Source organism: Dipodomys merriami, unplaced genomic scaffold (genome assembly GCF_024711535.1).
Source record: "Dipodomys merriami isolate MVZ:Mamm:240054 unplaced genomic scaffold, mDipMer1.0.p SCAF_58, whole genome shotgun sequence".
In the NCBI taxonomy this organism is placed as follows: Eukaryota; Metazoa; Chordata; class Mammalia; order Rodentia; family Heteromyidae; genus Dipodomys; species Dipodomys merriami.
In genome coordinates, this window is record NW_027206157.1 from 1493222 (window position 1) to 1502724 (window position 9503).

A 9503-nucleotide genomic window follows, 5' to 3' on the forward strand; every position below is an offset into this window, starting at 1 on the left:
TGCCCCAGAATCATATCATCCATGTAGGCATAAACAAGGGAGGTATCTGAACCCAGCACAGGCTCTAAAAGCGTGGCCAAATATTGTTGGCAGAAGGCCGGGCTATTGGCCGTACCCTGTGGCAGCACCATCCATTCAAACCTCCGATCAGGCTGGTAAAAATTACGAGAAGGTATAGAGAAAGCAAACTTCTCGCAGTCATCTGGATGCAGAGGAATAGAAAAAGAAAAACAATCTTTAATATCAATCACAACCAAGGTATATTCTAAAGGTATAGCAGGAGTCCAGGGCATGCCTCTTAGGGGCGTTCCTACTAGCTCCATCCTTTCATTTACCTTCTGTAGATCTTGGAGCATCCGCCAAGCCCCGGAGGCTTTTTGAATAACAAATACGGGTGTGTTCCAAAGACTTATAGAAGGGCAGATATGCCTGAGGCTTATCTGTTCCTCCACCAGAAGGTGGAGGGCTTCAAGTTTAGCTTTGGTCAATGGCCACTGCTCCACTCAGATTGGGCTTCCCGGCTTCCACCTAATGGGAGGTACTCGGGGGGCAGTGGCCTTTAGGATTGGGGGTGCACCCCAGCAGGTCCCCTATGTTCTTCTCTGTAATTATGAAAGTTAAAAAATCCCCTTCCTTAACTCCCTCTAGATCCTGTTTAAGCCTTTGTGCTTCTTCCCCATCCAGGATATCATCATAGGATGCTCGATGGTCTGTAGTGACCATGGCATCCATTTGTCTTAGCATATCTTGCCCTAGTAAATTGCCAGTGAGGTTCTTTGCCACTAAAGGGCGTATCTTTCCCTGTTCTCCATCTGGGCTAGTCCATGTCATAAGGGCAACCTTTTCTTTGGTCTGGAAGTTGCCCCCTACCCCAAATATCGGGGGCCCAGGTGCAAGCTTCCAGTCCCAGGGCACTTCCTCCTCCCTGAGTATGGTTCATTCTGCCCCAGTGTCAATTAAGCAGTGAAACCTCTTTCCGCCTATGAGAATACTCATTTTAGGGCGGAGTCCGTCCTCCAGGGGGATGGTCCAATGGACCTGGGCTGCCCTGCCATGAGGCTGCCTGGGCCTCACAGCAGAGGGGGTTCCTCCTTGAGTTAAAGGGGTTAGAGGATGCCCCTCCCCAAGTTTAAAGACTTCCCCTCTAAATCAAACTTGTATCCCTCCATGCCCCTGGGGCAGGATGTAGGGGGCAGTTTGCCCTCAGGCCGGTTGGCAGGGGATTGTTGTAAACAGTCCCTCTTAAAGTGCCCCTCCTGCCTGCATTTAAAACAAGTCCCTCTTTCCGATAGTCTTGGGGTTACTTGGCCCTGGGCTGCCAGCCCCTGAGTAATAGCCTCAGTCATTGTAGATGCCTGAGCCGGTAAAACTAAAGCTAGTGATTGGGACTGGTGCTGTTGCGTTCCCACATCCTGCGAGGCCACCACCTATCTGCTCAGGGAACTCTCTCTCAATCCCGCGCAGGCCATGCAGTGGTCTGCATTCATCCCTTCCCAGACCAGCAGCTTTACAAACTGATCTCGGAGGTTCCCTGCTGGTAGCTTGCAGTGAACACTCTGTTGGACTCCGTCTATGAAATCAGGTAGAGATTCACCCGGTTTTTGTCTCACTCCTGCTATGGGGGACTCAGTAGGCCCATCATCTAGTTTGTACCACACAGCAAGTCCTGCCTGCCTCACCTGGTCATGGTACGGGCCAGGTATTGCGGCCTGTTGGATGCCGGTGGAGTACCCTTCCCCCGTCCCTGCTAGCATGGCATAAGTAATAGGTATTGCAGGTTGAGCCTGCCGGTTACTCTCTGCACTCACTCTGCATTCCTCCTTAAAGAAAGCACACCATTTAATAAACTGAGAACTAGTAAGAACGGCTTTGGCCACATCCATCCAGTCCTTAGGGACACACGGGTGATAGGCAATGTCTTGTAATAGGGTCTGGGCCCAGGGAGAGTTTGGGCCATCCTCTGCCACTGCCTTGCGGAGCTCTTTAAGATCCTTAACTTCCCATGGATACCATTCCAAGGGCCTGTTAGCTCCTGGTGCCAAATTGACCGGATACGCTTGGGGAAGCGAATCCTGTGGCCGAGAGTCTGGGCTCTTGGGTGGCCCTTCCTTTCCAGAGGAGGTCTCCAAGGAGGTTACTTCCCCGGCCCTCGGCCCCTCCATAGAAGGCTGGTAGGGGTCTGGGTCTTGCAAGTCCCTCTCACAGGTCTCGTTGGGCGCCGTACCTCCCCTCCAATCAGGAAAATAGGGAGGGGGCCTAGGACCGTCAGTATCAGCTGGGTCAGAGGGGGTAATATCAACTGGGTCGGAGGGGGTAATTTTTACCCTCGTTTTGACTTCTACTGTGCACATCTCAGTGCGTTCTAGATTGGATTTGACCCTTTCCTTTTCCTTCTCACTTCTCAAGTCCTCCTGTACCCCTTCTAGGCATAATGTTGCCTCTTCCTCCTCCTGCTGTGATATAGCATTACCCATATTTAGGGTTTCACTTACCCCGAGAGACCGTTTAGCCTCGGCCGGTGTCTTTTTCTTTCATGCCCCACGTTGGGAGCCAGATGTTGGGTCTTCGTCCATCCCACAAAAGACGGACGGGGACCCAGGAAAGGTAAGTGCGGTGCTCGCCCGTTCCCTAGCCTCCCTCAGCCCAGGAGACAATCAGACACAGCGGGGAGCCAAATCCAGCAGGTAGAAAAACTCGTTTATTAACAGAGAGCAGCCCCTTTTAAAGACAAAAAGGGTGGGTGGTATAGTAAGAAAGGAAGAGGAACCAATTACTGTCAAGGTCACACCCTATCATTCACCTGAGCCTTCACGGGCTGGTTAGGTACTGATCAGAAGATCAATTGGGGTCTGCCTACTCTCTCCCAGAGCCATCTTGGCTGGCCATGTGCTCTATAGTTAATTAGGCTCTGCACACTCAACCCCATCCCAGCGCCATATTTGCTGCCCATGTGCTCCACATCAGCCTAAGCCTAAACATAACCCAGCCCTCACCCTGAACCTAACCCTAACACTAACCCTAACCCTCAACCTCATACTAACCATCACCCTAACGCTTATCCTCACAATAACCCTAACCGAAACCCTAAAGCTAACCCTCACACTAAACCTAAACCTCAACCTAATCCTAAGCCTTACCCTCACCATAACACTAATATTAACCCTAACCCTAACACTCACACTAATCCTAACACTCACCCTCACCCTAACCCTAACCCTAACCCTAACAGTAACTCTAACCATCAACATAACCCTAACCCAAAACCTCACCCAACCCGCACCCTAAACCTAACCCTAACCATGATCCTCACCCTAACCCTCACCCTAAACCTTACCCTAAAACTACCCCTCACCTTAACCCGAAACCAAACCCTAACCATAAGCCACGCCCTCACCCTAAATCTAACCCTCACCCAACCCCTCAAATGTACCCTAAACCAAATATTAAGCCTAACCCTCACTGTCACACTAACCCTCACCCTAACACTAACCCTAACCGTCAACCTAACCCTCACCTTAACCTAACCCTAACCCTCACCCTAACCCTCAACCTAACCCTCACCCTAACCCTAACACTCAACCTAACCCTCACCCAAAACCTAAACCTAAACCTAACCCTCACCCTCACCCTATCCCTCACCCTAACCCAAACCCTAACCCTCACCCTTACCCTCACCCTAACCCTAACCCTAACCCTAACCCTCACCCTAACCCTAACATTCACATTCACCCAAACCCTTAATCTAACCCTAAACCTAAACCTCACCCTAACCCTCACCCTAACCCTAAAGCAAAACCCAACCCTCACCCTCACCCTAACCCTCACTGTAACCCTTAACCTCACCCAAGCCCCAATCCTAACATTAACCCTAACCCTAACCCTCACACTAACCCTAAGCCTCACCCTAACCCTAACCCAACCCAGAACCCTAGCCCTCACTCTATCCCTAACCTTAAACCTAAACCTCACACTAACCCTAAACATTACCCTAACACTCACCCTCACCCTAATCCTCACAGTCACCCTAAAACTCACCCTAAACGTAAACCTCACCCACACCCTATCCCTCACCCTCACAGAAACCTCACTCTCACCCAAACCCTCACCCTCACCATAAACATCAATGTAAGCATAACCATCACTCTAACCCTAAACCTAACCCTCAACCTAACCCTAAACCTCAATTTAAACCTAAACCTAACCCTCATCCTCACACTCACCTTCACCCTCAGCCTAACCCTAACCTAGCCCTCACCCACACCCTAACCCTCATCCTAACGTTACCTCTAACCTGACCTCGTCCTAACGCTCACCCTAACCCTTACCCTCACCCTAACACTAACCCTAAACATAAACCTAACCCTCATATTAAACCTAACCTTCACCCTAACCCAAACCCTAACCCACACCCTAACCCTCACCCTAACCCTAACCCTAACCCTCACCCTAAACCTCTTCTTAATCCTTAACCTCACCCTAACCCTAACCCTAACCCTCACACTACACCTAACCCTCACCCTAACCCTAACAAAACCCTCACCCTAACCTTCACCCTAACCCTAACCCTTAACCTAACCCTCACCCTAACCCTCACCGTCACCCTAACACTCACCCTAAACCTAACCCTCAACCATACCTTAACCATTACCCTCACCCGTACCCTCACCCTAACCCTCACCCTCACCCTAACCCTACCCTTCAGCGTAAGCCTCAACCTAACCCAGCCCTCATCCTAAACCTAACCCTAACCCTAACCCTAACCCTCAACCTCATACTAACCCTCACTCTCACGCTTACCCTCACCCTAACCCTAAAACAAACCCTAACTATAACCCTCACACTAACCCTAAACCTCTACTTATCGTTAACCCTTACCCTCACTCGAACACTAACATTAAACATAACCCTAACCCTCACACTAATCCTAACCCTCACCCTCACCCTAATCATAACCCTAACACTAACAGTAACTCTAACCCACAACATAACCCTAAACCTAACCCTCACATTCACGTAACCCTTAATCTAACCCTAAACCTAAACCTCACCCAAACCCTCACCCTAACCCTAACGCAAAACCTAACCCTCATCCTCTCCCTAAACCTCACCCTAAACCTTAACCTCACCCTAACCCTAAACCTAACTCTAACCCTAACCCTCACACTAACCCTAACACTCACCCTAACCTTAACCCAACCCAGCACCCTTGCACTCACTCTATCCCTAACCCTAACCCTAAACCTCACACTAACCATAACCATTACATTAATACTCACCCTCACCCTAACACTCACAGTCAACCTAACACTCACACTAAACCTAAACCTCACCCACACGCTAACCCTCACCCTCACCGAAACCACACTCTCACCCAAACCCTCACCCTTACCCTAAACATCAATGTAATCCTAAACCTCACTCTAACCCTAAACCTAACCCTAACCTTAAACCTCAACCTGAAAAAACCTACACCTCATCCTCACACTGAACTTCACCCTCAGCCTAACCCTAACCCTGGCCCTCACCCTCACCCTAACCCTCATCCTAATGTTAACCCTAACCCTAACACTGACTCTCGTCCTAATGCTCACCCTAACACTTACGCTCAACCTAACCCTAACCGTAACCCTAAACCTAACCCTCACACTAACCCTAATCCTCACACTAACCCTAACCCTCACACTAACCCTAACTCTACCCCTCAAACTAACCCTCATCCTAACCCTAACCCTAACCCTAACACTCACCCTAACTCTAACCCTAAACCTAACCCTAACCCTCACTCTGAACAAATCCCTCATCCTCACCCTCAACTCCAGCCAAACCTAACCCTAACACTAATCCTAACCCTAACCATCACCCTCATCCTAACTCTAACCATAACCTAACCCTAACCTTCACCCTCACCCTCACCCTAACCCTAAACATAACCATAACCCTCATCCTAACCCTAACCCTCACACTAACCCTAACCCTAACCCTCAACCTCAACCTATCCCTGCTCCTAACCCTCACACTAACCCTCCCCCTAACCCTAACGCTAGCCCTAACAATCACCCTCACCCTAAACCTCACCCTCACAATTACCTACACCCTAACCCTTACTCTAATCCTAAACTTCACATTAACCCTAACACTAACCATAACCCTAACCCTCACCCTCACCCTAACTCTAACACTAACCCTAACCGTCACCCTAATAATAACCCCCACCTAACCTTAAACCTAACCCTAATCCTCAAAGTAACACTAACAAAAACCCTAACCCTAACCATCACCCTAAACCTAACCCTAATCCTAACCCTCATGCTAACTCTCACTGTCAACCTAACCCTCTCCCTAACCCTAAACCTCACACAAAACCTAACCCTCACCCTGACCCTCACCCTCACCCTCACCCTAAACCTCACCCTCACCTTAAACATCACCCTAAACCTAACCCTCACCTTAGACCTAACCCGAAACCTCACCCTAACCCTAACCCTCACCCTAACCCTAACCCTAACATTAACCCTAACCCTCACCCTAAACCTCACCATAACCCTAAGCTTAACCCTAAGCCTAACATTAACCCTCACCCTAACCCTCACCCTAACCCTAACCCTCACCCTCACAGTCACCCTCACCCTAACCCTCACCCACACGCTCATGCTCACCATTACCCTCAACTTACCCCTAAACCTAACCCTCACAAAACCCTAACACTCACCCTAACCCCAAACATAACCCTCACCATCACCCTAAACCTAACCCTAGCCCTAAACCTTAACATCACCCTAACCCTCACAATAACCCTAATGCTAACCCTAACCCTCACCCTTACCCTCACCCGAACCCTTACCCTTAGCCTAAACCTAAACCTAACCCTAACCCTAACAATAAACCTAAACCTCACGCTAAGCATAAGCCTCACGCTCACGCTAAACCTCACACTAAACCTAACCCTCAATCTAACCCTAAACTTAACCCTCAACATATCCCTCACTATCACCCTCAGCCTAACCCCAACCTTAACACTAATCCTAAACCTAAACCTCAGCCTCAGCCTCACACTAACCCTCACCCTCACCATCACCCTCACACTCACCCTATCCCTAACCCTAATCATAACCCTCAACTTAACCCTCACCATAACCCTTACCCTCAACCTAACCCTAAACCTAACCCTAAACCTAACCCTAACCCTAACCCTAAACCTATCCCTCACACTAACCCTCACACTCACCCTACTCCTCACCCTACCACTCACCCTAACATTCATCCTAACACTAACCCTAAGACTAAACCTCACCCTCACCCTAACCCTAACCCTAACAATAACCCTCACACTAAACCTCACACTAACCTCACACTAAACCTAACCTTCACCCTAACCCTAACCATCACTCTCACCCTAACCCTCACCCGAACCCTCACACTAACCTTAAAACTAACCCTCACCCTCTCCCTAACCCTAACGTTAACCCTAAACCTAAACCCCACCCTAACACTCACCCTAATCCTAACCCTCACCATAACCCTCACCCTAACCATCACCCTAACACTAACCCTAACCCTAACCCTAACCCTCACCCTAAACCTAAGCCTAAACCTACCCCTCACTCTCACCCTAGCCCTCACTCTAACCCTATTCCTAACCCTAAACCTAACCCTAAACTTAACCTTCAACCTAATACTAACCCTGACCCTCATACTCCCCCTAAGCCTCGCCCTAAACCTAAACCTAATATTAACCCTAACCCTCACCATAAGCCTAAGCTTAACCCTGACCCTAACCCTAACCCTCACCTAAACCTTGCCATAACACTAACCCTAAACCTAAACCTAACCCTCACCCTAACCCTCACCGTCACCATCACCCTAAACCTTTCCCTAACACTTAGACTCACCCTAAACCTAACCCTAAACCTAACCCTCAGCCTAACCCTAACCCTAAACCTCACCCTAACGCTAACCCTTAACCTCACCCTCAACCTCAGCCTAAACATAACCCTAACCCTAATCCTAACCCTATCCCTCACCTTCACCCTCACATAACTCTAACTCTTACCCTAACCCTAACCTCACCCTAAATCTAACGCTAAAACTAAACCTCATCCTCACCCTAGCCCTCCCCCTAACCCTAACCCTACCCCAACCCTAACCCTCACCTTAACACTCACCCTAAGCCTCACCCTAAACCTAAGCCTAAACCTAATCCTCACCCTGATCCTAGCACTCACCGAAACCTAATACTTACCCTAAACCTCACCCTAACCCGAACTTTCTACCTAACAATAACCCTCACCCTCAAACTCCCCCTAATGCTCACCCTAACCCTAACCCTAACATTAACCCTATCCTTCACCCTAACCACCACCATAACCCTAAGCTTAACAGTAAGCCTAACCCTAACCCTCACCCTTACCCTAACCCTCACCCTCACCCTCACCCTCACCCTAACCCTCACCCACACCCTCACGCTCACCCTTACCCTCAGTGTAACCCTAAAGCTAACCCTCCCCCAACCCTAACACTCACCCTAACCCCAACCCTAACCCTTACCTTCACCCTAACCCTAACCCTAGCCCTAAACCTTAAAATCGCCCTAACCCTCACACTAACCCTAATGCTAACCCTAACGCTCACCCTCACACTAACCCTCACCCGAACCCTTACCCTCACCCTAACCCTAAACCTAAACCTAACACTCACAATAAATATAAACCTCATGCTAACTGTAACCCTCACCCTCACCATCAACCTCACCCTCACCCTGACCCTATCCCTAACCCTAAACATAACGTAACACTCACCATAACCGTTACCCTCACCCTAACTCTAAATCTAAGCCTAACCCTAACCCTAAACCTAATACTCACACTAACCCTAACCCTCACACTAACACTCACCCTAAACCTCATCCTAACCCTAACCCTAAGCCCAAACCTCACCCTCACCCTAACAATAAACCTAACCCTCACCCTAATCCAAACGCTCACACTCATCCTCACCCTCACCCTCAGTCTAACCCTAAACCTGACCATAATCCTAACCTTAACCCTCATCCTTACCTTAACTTTAACACTAAACCAAACCTAACCCTCACACTAACTCTAACCCTAACCCAACCCCAACACTCACTTCCCCCTAACCCTAATCCTCACCCTAACTCTAAACCTAACATTCAACCTCAACCTAACCTTAATCCTAACCCTAACTCTCACCCTAATCCTAACCCAAACCCTCACCCACACCCTAACACTCACTGTCACCCTAACCCTCACTCTATACCTAACCTCACATACAAACTAACCCTCACACTCACCCGAATCCTCAGCCTCACATTAGCCCTCACCCTCTCCCTAAACCTCACCTTAACATTAACCCTCACCTTCACATTAACCCTAAACCTCACCTAACCCTGTACCTCACCCTCACCCTAACACTCACCCTAAGCCTAACCCTAAACCTAACAATAATCCTAACCCTAACCCTCACTCTCACCCTCACCCTAAACCTAA